Source organism: Carcharodon carcharias, chromosome 1 (genome assembly GCF_017639515.1).
Source record: "Carcharodon carcharias isolate sCarCar2 chromosome 1, sCarCar2.pri, whole genome shotgun sequence".
NCBI classification, from domain to species: domain Eukaryota; kingdom Metazoa; phylum Chordata; class Chondrichthyes; order Lamniformes; family Lamnidae; genus Carcharodon; species Carcharodon carcharias.
In genome coordinates this window covers 215,940,204-215,954,760 of record NC_054467.1, presented here as the reverse complement: position 1 = coordinate 215,954,760, position 14,557 = coordinate 215,940,204, and the positions used below count along the sequence as shown (strand labels likewise).

General features: G+C 38.2%; 1 protein-coding gene across 5 annotated transcripts in view; it reads left to right on the top strand.

Moving 5' to 3' along the window:
• LOC121280757 (WD repeat-containing protein 7) overlaps window positions 1-14,557 on the top strand; it is a 767,874-nt gene that overhangs the window by 113,976 nt on the left and 639,341 nt on the right. The window lies entirely within an intron of this gene.

The following is a 14,557-nucleotide window of genomic DNA, read 5'->3' as shown; positions in this document are numbered from 1 at the left end:
GCTATAACTAAGCTAATGCTGCTAGCAGCTATAAGATAAATAGTTTTGAAAGCGAGACTATCATTATTCTTTGAATAGAAAACTTTTTAGAGATTGCAGCAGTGTAGAAGATGATTTGGCATTCATCTAATTGATTGTTCTTACTTTTTCCTTCCTCCATGTTGTCATGGTGAAGCTGTGCCAGAAGGATATGTATGCAAATTTGAAGAAGTTAAGTCTGCAAACAGTGCCTATTAGGGATTTGGGGAGAACAGAGGGAGAATGGGATAATTGTCACTAATTTTGTGCTTTTAATCTTTCACAAAATGTTGAATCAGTCTGAAGAGAGGGGAGAAAAGCAGGAGAAAGATCAGCACAAAGGAAAAATTCTTTTGCAGAACAACTAGGGGGAAAAATTAAATAAAAATATGTCCTCAAAATTACAGTCCAGAAAAAAGTTTTCATTCTGTATTGTGCTTCATAATCTCAGGATGTCACAAATTGCTTTACAACCATTTACTTACTTTTGAAGGGCAGTCACTGTTGTAACGTAGGAAATGTGGCACCTAATTTGTGCATCACAATGTCCCACAAATAACCAATGATACAAATGACCAGATCATCATCTTTAGGTGGTTGAGGGATGCATTTCAACCATAATGCTGGGAGAATTTCTCTGCACTTTGTTTAGGGGTGACGGAGCCTCGGTTTAAAAGATGGCATCTCTGACAATGTAGGGTCAACCATGGTCATACTGAATGGCTAAGCAGGCTTGAGGAGTCATATGGCCATCTGCTGCTTATATTTAGGTAGTGTTTCCTCTGTATTGCACTGTCAGCCTAGATTATGAAATTTCAATCCACAGCCTCCTGACTCCCACTTGTAGAGTACTACCTTTGAAACATGACTGACACCGAAAGAGGCTATTTGACTGTTTCACTTGTGCTGAAGTCCCACAACAACTGAAGTTATAATGATATTTGTCTGCACTTTTCTTTGTCTTTTTATGCTCTTTCATGCTGCATGTTTATTGAATTTGATTTGGAATTCCTTACCTAGTTGCAATTGAGTCTGCATCAGAGCAACAACTCTCCTGCTTTTTAACTTCATCCCTGAAATAGTAAATCTTTCATCTTTTAAAAAGAAATAGATTGCTGCTTATTTTTTTCAGTTAAACACTTGCTATTGTTGTAGTAAAAATGACCACTCTCCAGTCTGAGGGATTCAAGAAAGCAAAGATTTTATTCGACCATATGCAAGGGAGAGAGAATCCCAGTTGCCCATGGAGTCTCTCAATGATGCAGAGTTTACAGCACATATTTATGTATTTCCTATCTTCCTGCTTTCACTGCAATGTTTCAGTATAGTCTTTAATTCTTAACCATACTATTCCATCAGTGAACTGGATCATGGAGGCCCAGCAGATGTTCTTGTTATTTCAACTTCAGTCTTGGGTTTGCTAGTTTCCATGATGACTCAATTGTCATGTCTGGCCTTTGGTTCCCCTCCTTCTCCCTCTGTATAGCAAAGAATTGTATGTTTATACAGGCTGTTAAGGCTGTTCTTGCTAACTGCTGAGCTAGCACCCCATAGCCACCTTTAGTCAAGTATCCTGTCATGCTGAGGAAAGCAACCCTTATAACTACTGTGCTTATTTTAAGATTAGTATAGCATTTTAATAATAACCCTCCTAGAATAACCCCCTGGCCCCCACTTCACCATTATTTGCATTGAGGCCTGATTACCATGTCTCTTCGGACCTGGGCAAAGATCTGGCAAATGGAGTATAATGTGGGCAAATGTGAAATCATTTATTTTGGCAGGAGGAATAAAAAAGAAGCTTATCGTTCAAATGTTGAGAGATTGCAGGGCTCTGAGATTCAGAGGGATCTGGGTGTCCTAGTGCATGAATCACAAAAGGCTAGTTTGCAGGTACAGCAAGTAATTAGGAAAGTTAATAGAATGGTATAATTTATTGTCAGGGGAATTGATTACAAAGGTAGGGAGGTCATGTTTCAGTTATACAGGGCACTGGTGATACATCTGGAGTATCGTGTGCAGTGCTGATCTTTTTATTTAAGGAAAGATGTAAATGCATTAGAAGCAGTTCAGAGAAGATTTACTAAACTAATACCATGACTGATGCCTCCATTAGAAAGAACAAACTTGTATCTGGTTGGAACTTTTATGTGGCCTAGGATTGTGGGGAATATCTAATGCCTGTCCAGTAACAATCACATAAAACTCCTGGGGAAAAGTTTCTACAGTGCATTCTTAGAAAGAGCACTGACATTTTTTCTCAGGAACAAATTTATGAATAATAGCGCACAGAGCTTTAGATTGAGAAATTGGGTTCATTCGTATACACTTTTTGGCTGCGATGAGTGCCCTTATAGCTTAAATGGTGTCCATGGCACTAGCACACACTTGTAGGGTAACTTGCATTAGATGGCATATCGTTGCAGGCATTTTGCGCTTTTCTGCACATGAACAGGATGGAACCCCTCCACAACCTCCCCCACCATCCCCCACCAGTGCTAATAAAAGGGATCATCATCTATTTACAAGTTAATTGGTGTTTAATTTCCTCTGGCAGTTGCTAAAATTGTGCAAGTGTTTGCTGCTTTCTCCAGGACATTTTTGCTAACTTCAAGGCTTCCGCACACATTTTTCCCCACACATGGATGCATGAGCCGGTCTCTAATTTAATCTTTAAGATATGTGTGATATCAGTTTCTAAGTTGGTAGCGCTGAGTGTGAAATCAACTCATGGTGTTTTCATTGTCACTCTCTTTTTGGTGTTCCTCCACTGCTTGGCCTTGTTGCAGCTCTTGGGTGTCTGAAAGGATAAAGGCACAAGAGTAAGGCTGGTAGGTGAGTGAATTGGAGTATGAGGCTAGTAGTGCAGTAGTTATGATATGGCATTTGGCCACTCCTGAGGTTATTGAACTTCTTGAGACACAACATCCAGGTCCTCGGGATTTGACTCGCGGCACCGACTCCCATGGCTTTCCACTCCTACTTGTGACCATGTTTGAAGGGCCTTCTTTCCCCCTGCAGGTGCAGGATATATCTCCTTTTCCCCTCTCCCATCATGTTCTCCAGTGCAGTATCCGAAAAGCCAGCTCTCCTCTTGTGCTCCTTAGGGTTTTAATATTCGGGGTCACCCTTTTAGTACAGAGATGAGGAGAAATATTTTCTTTGAGAGTTGTGTAACTTTGGAACTCTCTGGCTCAGAAGGCGGTGGAGCTGGGGTCATTGAGTACTTTGAAGGCAGAGCTTGTTAGAATCTTGTTAGGCAAGGGAATCAAAGGTTATCTGAGGTAGATGGAAATGTGGAATTTGAAACATACACAGATCAGCTATGATCTTATTGAATGGCGGAGCAGGCTCAAGAGACCGAATGGCCTACTTCTCCTATTTTGTATGTTCTTATGTACCATTCCCCAGCACTTACTGTAGCCACAATGTACCTCCCCTTTAAGAGGTGCAGGATAGCTCTTAGCCATGCAGGTTAGCTTTAAGTGTTGCTATCACTCGTAATATTGGTCCCATGTTGGATGTAGAGATCATTCAAATACGTAGTCAGCATTAATTTAGAGTACTGTCTGCATTGAACAAGTGTTAATCACACACCTCAATCCTTGTGCCCATTTTCAGTGGCTATCCAATTTAGCTCCCTTAGAATTTAACAGCTCAAGGTTTGGTGCTGGCTGTTTGCTGGAGCAAGTCAAAATTAATTCCACAGCCCCCATTTCTTCATCGTAACTCTTATCTTTCTGCGCTTCAAATGCTTATCCATGAAGGAAATTTTCCCACTGCCTTCTGGTGGATGCCATAACATATGTAAAGGATGAACCAGATTAAAAGATAAGGTAGACTGTACGAGTGTTGACATTCTCTAAACATTCCGTCTGCAGAGATCATAGAATAGAATCTTAGAATGGTTACAGCACAGAAGGAGGCCATTTGGCCTCGTGTCTCTGCTGGCCCTCTGACCGAGGAATTCACCTCGTGCTACTTCCTTGCCTTTTCCCTGTAGCCCTGCAATTTTTTCCTTTTCAGATCATGATCCAATTTCCTTTTGAAAGCTTCAGTTGAACCTGCCTTCACCACACTTTCAGGCCATGCATTCCAGATCCTAACCACTCGCTGCATGAAAAAGTTAATTCATAAGTCGCCATTGCTTCTTTTGCTAATTATCTTAAATCTGTGCCCTCTGGTTCTCGATCATATCACCAATGGGAAGTTTCTCCCGATCTACTCTGTTCCAATCCCTCATGATTTTGAATGACTCTTAACAAATCTCCTCAACCTGCTCTTCTTCACGGACAACAGATCCAACTTCTCCAATCATTCTACGTGACTGAAGTTCCTCATCCTTGGAAGCAATCTTGAGAGTCTTTTCTGTACCTACATTGTGTACAAATGACAACCATGATTCAGTGGTAACATCCTCATCTCTTAATCAGGAAGTTGTGGGTCTAAGTCCCACTCCAAAGTTTTGAGCACGTAATCTAGGCTGGCATCTTATTGCAGTATTGAGGGTGTGCTGCACTGTTAGAGGAGTTATTGCTTGGATGATGCATTAAACAGAGGTCCTGTCAGCCCTCTCAGATGGATGTACACAATCCAAAGGCACTTTATGAAGAAGAGCATCAGTGTTGCTGTCCAGAGCCATGGGAGGGGCTGCATATGTCAAACACTGGGGCCTGGGCTCCCTGTTTTAAAAAGAGTTTCTCATTGTCCAAGCTAAGCAGCCAGAGCTGAAGACCATCTTAAAAAATCAGAACCAGCGTGTTCCGATCTTTTTAAAGCCAGTCTCTTAGTGTCTGTTTCACCGAGTTGCTGCATTGCTGTTTCAGACCTTGGGCAGCTTCGTGGATCCAGTCTTTTTTCCTGAAAATCCTGCCAGAAAGCCAAAGCTGCCCGAAGGTCACAGCAGTGCAGCCGCGATCAGGAGTGTGTTCTTGCTTGAAATATGTTAAGCAAAATCCCTGAAGTTTTAGAACCAATTGGAAGGTGTATGCAGATGTGCACCTGTATTGGGGGGGAAGTGGGTGTGGGTGTGGGGGGAGGTGGGGAGGGGTTTTGGGGAAGAAGTTGGGGGGGTGTTAGGAGGAAGTTTGGTGGGGGAAGGTTGGAGTGTGAGTTGAGGGAGGTTAGTTACAGAGTTGAATTGTTCTGTAAATCTACTGATTTCTTTATTGCCACTTTTTAAACATGAGTTGATTACTCTGTGATTAATTATCCTAAGTGAATCAGCATTGGGCCTCCAATTTCATCATTGCTACAGCCACTCTGCTTATTACATGCAGGTGTAATGAAAGAAAGACAAAACCTACATTTATACAGCACCTTTCACCAAATTGCTTTATAGTACTTTTAACACTTACACTTTAACACTTTGCACACAAACTAACATTGCATCATATCTTTATCTGTAGTCACTGGTATAATGTAGGCAATGTTATCAAATGATGGAGCTGGCTCAAGGGGCCAAATGGCCTATCCCTGCTCATAATACATATGCTCGTATGCCATTCTGGGATGGTTGAGATGAACTAGACTGGATGGCCTTTGTCATCCATAATTCTTTTGCGAATAGGGGGTGGAATCATGCTTGGAGTTCTATCTATTTTGTTGCTAATGAAAATTTACTGTGAGCGGGATTTGTGCAGTGAGATTGCTAGGACAGGAGTACGTAATTTGCTTATAATGAATCAGTAACCTGTTTTACACTGTGCGTGATTCTCAAGAGTCTTTTCCATTGACTTCAATATTGTCATTTTGTCTACTTGTCTATTATCCCACTCTATCTTGGTGCTTTTATGAGTTTTATATGAAATACCATGATAAAGTTGTGTTGCATAGTAGATATTGAAATATATATCATAGTAAGAAGCAGCAATCAGCAGAGTCTTGAGACTTGCTGGCCAAGAAAACCCTGATACAATTGTGAACCATTCAGTCTCTTTCCTCTGGCCTCTTAAAGGTTGTGTAGCACAGAGACATCTGTGGACTACAACGTTTTTCACCGACAGTGAAGACCTATGTTGTTCAATCATTCCACTTTGTTGCTCAGGAGTCATTTGATCTTTCTACCCTGTGAGATTACTGATAAAGTAGAATCCAATTACCCCTTGCATGAAATAGTTGTATTGAATAATATCATGCACCCAGGAAGAAGAAAGTCATCATCTACTCCTACAGAATGGAAAAGATCTTGTGCAGTTTATCTAGGTTACAAGTATTGAATCTTTCTTCCAAATGTGACTTTACTATCACTGAGTCCGTATGGTACAATGTGCAGAACATGTTAATGAGGGCTGAGGCAGTCACCAAAATCAGTGTTATTGTCTGCACAGTGTTATAAATAACTAATGGGATATTTTCCTGTCAAATTAAAATATTGTACAGTCCTGTTAAAGCAAAATTTGGACTTTATGGTTTCTTTAATAATCACCTAAAGGGCGCACACAAACTTACACTGCACTATATATTTGCTGCCCTTAATATAAATGACTCATGCTGCATATATATTGGATAATATTTGTAACTAGATACCAACAATGGGCATATCATTTTACTAGGACATTTCTGTGATTGTTTGGCGAATTGATTGGTGAATCTTGAAAGGGGAAAAAATATCATGCATGATTGAGGCGGAGGGTTAAAGTTAAAGGCGAGTGGAGAGGTTGGAGGAGGAATAAGAGGCCAGGAAGCAGGAGAAGCACCAGAAGCATGATTTCTTTCCGTGGCCCTGTTAGTATCTTGCCAATATTTATCTCTCAACCAAGTCACTAAAACAGACACCTGGCCACATATTTTTGGATGCAAATTGGCTGCTGTTCCCCTATATTAGCAGTGATTGTACATTAAAAGTACTTAATTGACAATAAAGCCTTGTGGTCTTGAGGTTATGAAAGACACATATTAATGAAAGTCCTTTCCTCTGTATTCCACTATTTTGTGTTCTCTTCCGTTATTGTGTACATAGTAGTGTTCAAAGTTTATTTTCAATTTGAAGCATGTCAATCATGTATGGCCTTGCGTTACTCCTCATTCCTCAAACCTTAAAGCACTAACAAAACTTTTATGAGTCAAATTAAGTTTGAGCAAGTTGAGGACTAATTTAGTATTCCCTTTTAAAAAGGAGCTTAAATCAGAAAAGAATAAATGAGTTATAATTTACAGAAAAATAACCTGTGCAGTAATATCAAGAAGTGAAGATAGGAAAAATTTGCATTTGTCTCGTGTCTTTTATGTTGTCAACATTCTTTAACCGGTTTGCAGTGTGCCTGTAATATGAATGAAGTTAAATTAATATTTTAGCTCTGTTATTTTTTAAAAATGTATTTAAGTATGAAACACTTCATTCGTTAGTTAAAAAAATATATTTAATAAGAAGCATTTTATTCAATCCAAGTTAACTTACATTTTTATGTACACTTTTCATTTTGCATTAAGGCTATTATGAATTGCATTTTTTCAAAAGATACAGTTAAGGGGGATTTTCCCAACCCAAGATAAACTGAATTACATTTTCTTGGGCTAGTGCTCTTTATAAGGACCAAGGTCGAAGCAATTGGAAAATGGCTGCTGAGGTGTGAAATGACAATCCTGCATTGCTGTTTGTAGACACTGTGCCTAGATTGCTCCTTTCAAAATGATTTCTGAAGTGTTCGCTAGTTGGCAATGGTCTGGAGTAAAAATATTACTTGTAATTAATCTATTGGAGGAAGTAGCATTTCATACAGTGTTTAATTGGCAATAGATTTTAATAGCAGCAATATTTCAATTTGAATTGCATATATTGGAAAGGAATGTGAATAGTGTAGTTTTCTTTGAGAATACCATTACTGCAGTGCTATCAATTAACCAGTAGAGGATGCTGTAGTATCAATAGGTACCATATATTTTATTTTGGAATTGGAGCAAGTGCCATTTTTGCCTTTTTCAAATAATGGTTTCAAACTGTGGAAATCCAATCTTGGGGAGTAACCCTGCAAATTAAACAGTCCAAACAGCAATATTTCAGTCATATCCTCAAACACTATGAGGTGTGAACATTTAAGTAAAAGTAGAAAAGTACAAGATAAAAATAAAAATACCTGGAAAAACTCAGCAGGTCTGGCAGCATCTACGGAGAGGAACACAGTTAACGTTTTGAGTCTGTATGACTCTTCAACAGAACTAAGTAAAAATAGAAAAGTACAAGCTTCTTTATGGCATATTTTGGTTAATTGGCTTGAAAATTTCAACAGCCCAGATATTCCTATTGTATTAAAGGAGAATGTGCTTTGACTTATAACTCAATTAATTTTAATGTTACAGCTTTTTAAAAGTTGGCTAAATTGAAATGAGGAATAGCTTGTCAAAACCAAATAATTCTGCCTTTCTCTTGATCAATTGGCAGGCATGGCACGATTGTGTCTACCATAGTTTTATTGGAAATGCAAGAAAAAAGTAGGACTGCCCAACTATAGGCAGCTCAGCCAGATCACATGTAAAAAGGGGGTCATGATGTGATAAGCAGGAGTGCTATATTTGTAATTAACTAAGCAGTTCTTTTTTAAAATATTAGAATATTTAGTGTATTTTTGCTACTTCCACTGAAATAACATAAAACCATACATAGTTATACTCTAAATCCAAGTTTGATTGAGGAATCTTGCAGATTCTTGCTGTCCTTTGTTGCATTTGTTGGAAGTGTAGTAGGACTCTTTTCTCAACTGCAAATTGCCACTGATTACTTTGTGGAACTTATAGACTGGAATGGTTAAGGATATAATGCATTTCTAGAATCAAAGTGACATTGGAGAAATCAGCTTTGCTCTCAATTTATGCTGTGTTAAGCATCTGAGCTATTATCTTATAATACACTCCAATCCAAGTATTCTATAAAACGCAATTGGCTGCTGCAGTAGAGTAATTTTAAGATCTTTCCGGATGGATAAATTAAAATAGGTTTTTGTTGCCCATAATATTTTTGTCATGTACCACAAGTATATGAATTGGGCAGAATTCCTGTTAATCTTGGAGTGGTAATTTCTCAATTCTTCTCTTGTAAGCACATATTCTCTGTTGTTTGTGATATGAAACAAATTCATGGTTGGTGCCTGCACTAACGATTACTGCAGGCACAAATGATGACCTGAAAAAAGGTTAAACATAAGGATTTCCTTGATTTTCTGGTTTCCTTGATTCTCAGTTACTAAATATAGTCAGTATGGAACTGTCATTTGGGCCATAACATCATGGTTTTCACTGTCTTCTGTGCTGAGTTAATTAACATTAATATAGACCCTCAGCAATCTTGGGCTAGGCAGGTGGGAGGGGATCAGCCATGGTTTGCAGAACCGATCATGATCCAGTTGTCATATCGAAAAGTGTGCTGACTTTTGCTGAGGATGGGATTGTGCTTGGCTGTGAAGCTTCCTACGATTGAATGCTTGCTGCTCAAATTTATAGCTGATGAGATCCTGAAGGACAAGGATGTTTGTGCTACAACTATTAAATCATAATTGAAATGTGAACTTAATAGTATCATGCAGAGTCTCAAATCTAAAGCTCTTCTGATTGCATCAACCCACCAAGACCTACAAAAGATATTAATCTGATGCAGTAATATGTTGGCACCAGACTAGTTTGACACTTGGAGCAGATACAAGGCTCTAGATTGAAATGGCTGTTGGTATGATAGCATTATTGGTGTTGGCATCTGCTGAATGGTGACTCAGATCAGTAGATAATGTGCTAAGAGACAGAGAAAGTGATTTGGAGTTAGGTTGAACTGACAGGGCACATTAAGCTGCATTTTGCCTTCCTCTGAAACTTGGGACAAATTCATGCAAGCAGCAAAAGTCTGAGCAGTTTCATAAGACCAGTGCAACCTGATTGGCTTGATTGAAACAAAGCTGTTCAATATGCCTGTAGGTAAAGTAAAAGCTGTGGTTTGTGGAATTTTCTGAATCTCTTAAACAGAGATATTCAAGTGATAATTCATGGCTTTTGTGCCTCTGGTTCGGACTGGTTCGGTCGGGTTCAAGCCCCACACCAGCCCTTAAATGCATAAACTACCAGACAGTCATCTGCTATAGAGTGAAGTGTTGCATTGTCTGAGCTGTGTTCCTTAGGACAAAATAAGATCCTTTCGAATGGATTTCAAAAATTCAATAATATTCTAAAAAGAGCAGTGGTATTTATCTCTCAACAAATACTACAAAATAAATTATTTGGGCATTTAGCTCGTTATTTATGTGTTATTACACTTCCTCTCCAAAGAGTATTTCAATGCAATAAAGCCTGATGTAAATGCAAATAATTATTTTTTTAATAAGCAGCGACTGCTGGAAATTTGTAATGAAATCGGACACACAGAACAGGCCCATCAGCATCTGGATTAACATTGTAAATTGTGACCCGTTTTCAAACTTTTCTGATGAAGAGCCTCTGTGTGTCCATTGACACCTAAAAAATAAGACAATTATGTTAATGGTTCTGTGTGTATTTCCAGCATTTTCTAACTTTATTTCTATAATAGCTGTCACACCATTTTTTTGACCTTTTAGCGATAATCTATTTGATATGTGAATGGTAGCTTTTATTACATAGCTCCTCTTGGAATAAGATACTGTTAAATCACAATGAAGAGAACTTGATTTTCCCCTTTGATATTGTTTCAAATCTTTCATCAACTTTTCTTGGTGTTTTGCTCAAAAATTAAACAGTTATGAGTTATTAAAATGTGTATTTTAAGAACTGAAAAATTGAATACTGATTTAAAACATTATTATGGATTTAATTTTGAGAATATTATGAAATTAAGAAATGTTCTATCATACAATCCAGTTTTATTGATCAAAGTTACATCAAGCATTTCTGTGTGAATTTAGCAGTGCACCAATTTGAAAGTTCAAAGGTCACTCAGTATGCATAAGTTCAAAAAGTTCAGCAAATTTATGCAGCAGATGGTATTATACCATGAAGTCTGTATTCGTTAATTTTAATAGGGATAGTGTTAAAGATACTACAATTCTCCTCCCTTAGTTAGACAAGAGGAAATCAACCCGGGTTTCTCTTTGATATCAAATGACCACAACTGAGAATTCATATCTGAGAACAGGATCACTTCTGGCTGAGATTTCTGCTTAGATCAAATTGTGTGGTGACATTATCCAAGCTTAAGTAGAAATAATGACCAATTAGGCAATATGCCAAAAAGCAACTAATGCGGTTGGCAAGGAGTCAATAACTTCAAGCATGGAACAGAGGAGAAATGTGAAGGGGAAAAGAATGTCTCACTGTTTAAATTATTTTAACAGGTCTTGAGTTTGCGGCACTTCTCCAAGGCCAAAACTTAGCTCATCGTGACTATTTCTAAACCACTCCCATGGGGTTAGACTCAATAGAGGAGAGTTAGCATAGAAATTATAGCAGAGGACACCACCATTTGGCCCTTGATGACTCAGAGATACCAGCATTCTCTTGGGTAACCCATACCCCACAGGCACTTTTACATTCCTTCTTTTCAAATATTTAACCCATTTCCTTTTAAATAACAATCTAGTTTCTGCCTCAACAGCTGCTTGTGGTGAAGCATCCCATGGCCTAATAGCCCTCAGTCAAGAGTTTTCCTTCTCTCTTTTCTCTTTGGTTCTTCCAGTGAGAATCCTTGCCCTCTGGTTCCGTTGTTCCATCTTTTTCCACCAGCGGAAACAATCCTTTACTGTTTGAGCACAAAGGAGCCCATTTGACCATCATGTCCATGTTGGCTCCTGCAAGAGCCGCTCACTTGGTCCCGCTGGCCCACCTATTCCTCGTAGCCCTGCACAGTTTTTCTCCTCAGATAATTGTCCAATTCCCTTTCGAATATGCCTCCACCTCACTTTTCAGGCAGTGCATTCCAGATCCCAACCACTCGCTGCACTGAAGGCTCTTTCCTCATCACTGTTACTTCTTTAAATTCCTCTGGTTCTGGATCCTTCTGCTAATGGAAACTCACTCTCCCTATCTACTCTGTCCAGTCCCCTCATGATTTTGAACTCATCTCTCAAATCTCTTCTTCATGGAGAACGTCCCAATATCTCCGCCAATGCAGATATCTGAAGGTCCTCATCCCTCAAATTATACTTGTGAATTTTTTCTGCACCCTCTCTAATGCCTTCACGTCCTTTCTAAAGTATGGTGCCTAGAACTGGACATAATACTCCAGCTGAGGCTGAAACAGTGTTTCATTGTGGTTCATCTTTACTTCCTTGTTTTTGTAATGAAAACAAAAAATGCTGGAAATACTCAGCAGGTCAGGCAACATATGTAGAGAAAAACAGCATTTCAGGTCACAATGACTTTCATCAGAACTGAAGAAAGATAGAAATGTAAGAGTTTTGAAGTCAGTGGAAAGGGGAAGGGGGCAGAAAGAAAGAAACAAAAGCCTGATAGGGTGGAAGCCAGGGGAGATTAAATAACAAAAGATTTCATGATGCAACAGCCAAAGGGAATGGAATGGGTATAGGAAATGAACAAAGATTGTGACCAAGTGAGACGTGAATGGTTACATTGCAACCATCTGAACACAACGTAAAAGGAGAAAGAAAGAAAGAAGACAATAAGACCAACCAGAAAAACAAGAAAGAAAAGTCCCGAGTTGAAAGATAAGGTGCTGTTCCTTGAGTTTCACCGGAACACTGTCACAGGTCATGGACACAGAAGTCAGCATAGGAAAAAGTTGGAGAACTATAAGGACAAGCAACCGGAAGCTCGATGTCATGCTTGTGGACTGAATGGAGGTGTTCCGCAACTGCAACCTGAACACCTCTGAGGGGTCCTGATTTGTCAGTGGTGCTGTTTTTTGGATCAGTTGGAACTAGGCTCATCTGCCTTTCAGATGGATCAAAAAGATCCCAATGCAATTTTGAATAAGATATGGGGAATATTTATCTCTCAAGCAATGCCTAAAAGTGATTTAGTCATTTATCTCATTACTATTTGTGGGATCTTGCTGCTCACAAACTGGCATTTCTTTCAATATAGCAATGATAATACTTAAAAAAAATTCTTCCTCTGTAAAGTGGTTTGGCACATCCAGACATTGTGAAAAGTCCTGTATAAAGGCAATGTATTTTACTTAACTTATTTTCTTTCCTTTTTATTTTCCTTTCCATTCCTTTTTCTTTCTCTTCCTCCTTTCCATTTTTCGCAATATTTTCAATTACTGATTATCTCCTTATTTAGCTGTGTAATACAATTGGGCTCAGTAACAACTTGAAGCCATTCTTCTCCCACCCACCAGTGGATATTATCTAATATTCATGTAACAAACATTTTTAAATGTGCAAGTTTAACACGGTGCAACTGGTGAGCTGTTCAGTGCTAGAGCAATCATAATTTACCCTTTCAGAAAGTGACGGTGTAATTTTCCTGATTTGGTCATTGCTTATGTATTAGTATAGAATAACAGCAATTATATACTTGACATTTTCAAGAAATATGATCCCAAGAGTCAAGATTTTTGTAAAATATTAAAATATGTTGTGAACTTGTTCCGGGAAGAACTGTCTGTTTTCGGGATTTTGTTTTCCCAGAACATGAATCATAACAGCATATCTCTTTCACTTATTGTGAGTGAAGTATTTTAGTTTAAGATCTTCATGTAATTTAAGACTGACTGTGTGATTATAACCTCTGTTGTTTTAAATGCAGAGATTGCATGCAGGAGTCATTCTTTAAAAAGGAGAATTATTCCCAGAATCTAGGGTGAATTCAGAAAATGAAATCTCATAATATATCCATTAAAACACTGACTTTTTCAGAGTGTATTTTTTGTGATGCAGTTTTAATGTTGAATACAGTGCAGAAGATCATCCCTGTACTGTGTTTTAAATTTTCTTTAATTAGATAATAGATATTTCATAAGTGAATTGGAAGGCAGTAATCTAGTTGAGCGATTTGGATGCCATGTACTGCCAGAGCAAAGCTTGAGCAGTTCATTTTTAGCATCTGAAGTCTGAAATTGGATTATAGTCTTAAATAAACTGTGGAGCGTAGTGCAGTGGATTTTCTTTTTTTCTTAACATTGTGCTATTGTCTGTTTGATAACAAACAGTGTATGACATAAAGTAAAAGATTTAATTATGTGGGGCCTGAAGGTATATTGAATCTGACATTGGACACACGATAGCACAGCTTTTTTTTAAAGCAGAATATATATCACTGGTCAATAAAACACCTGCTTTTGGTATTATATGTTTATTGGTCAATAGTTTGATCCTCCCACCAGTATTTAGGATTAGATGTGCCTTATAAAAGGGAGGTCAGTGAATAGATGAACTTGTTCTCTGAATGAATTGGAGTGTAATGGAGATTGGTCAAAGGACGTTTCTTTATATCCTAAATTATATGTTATCATGAAGAAAAATTTTAGTTGAAATTGCATTTGGTGGAATTAATCAATTAAATAATCCAAATTAAATATTTAAGAACTCTAGTCTTTCAAAGTTAGCATATGGATTTTAGTATATAATTTTTTGCTGCCATTGTTTTAACCTGTTGTTTTAATGTAAATTCTAAAATGTTA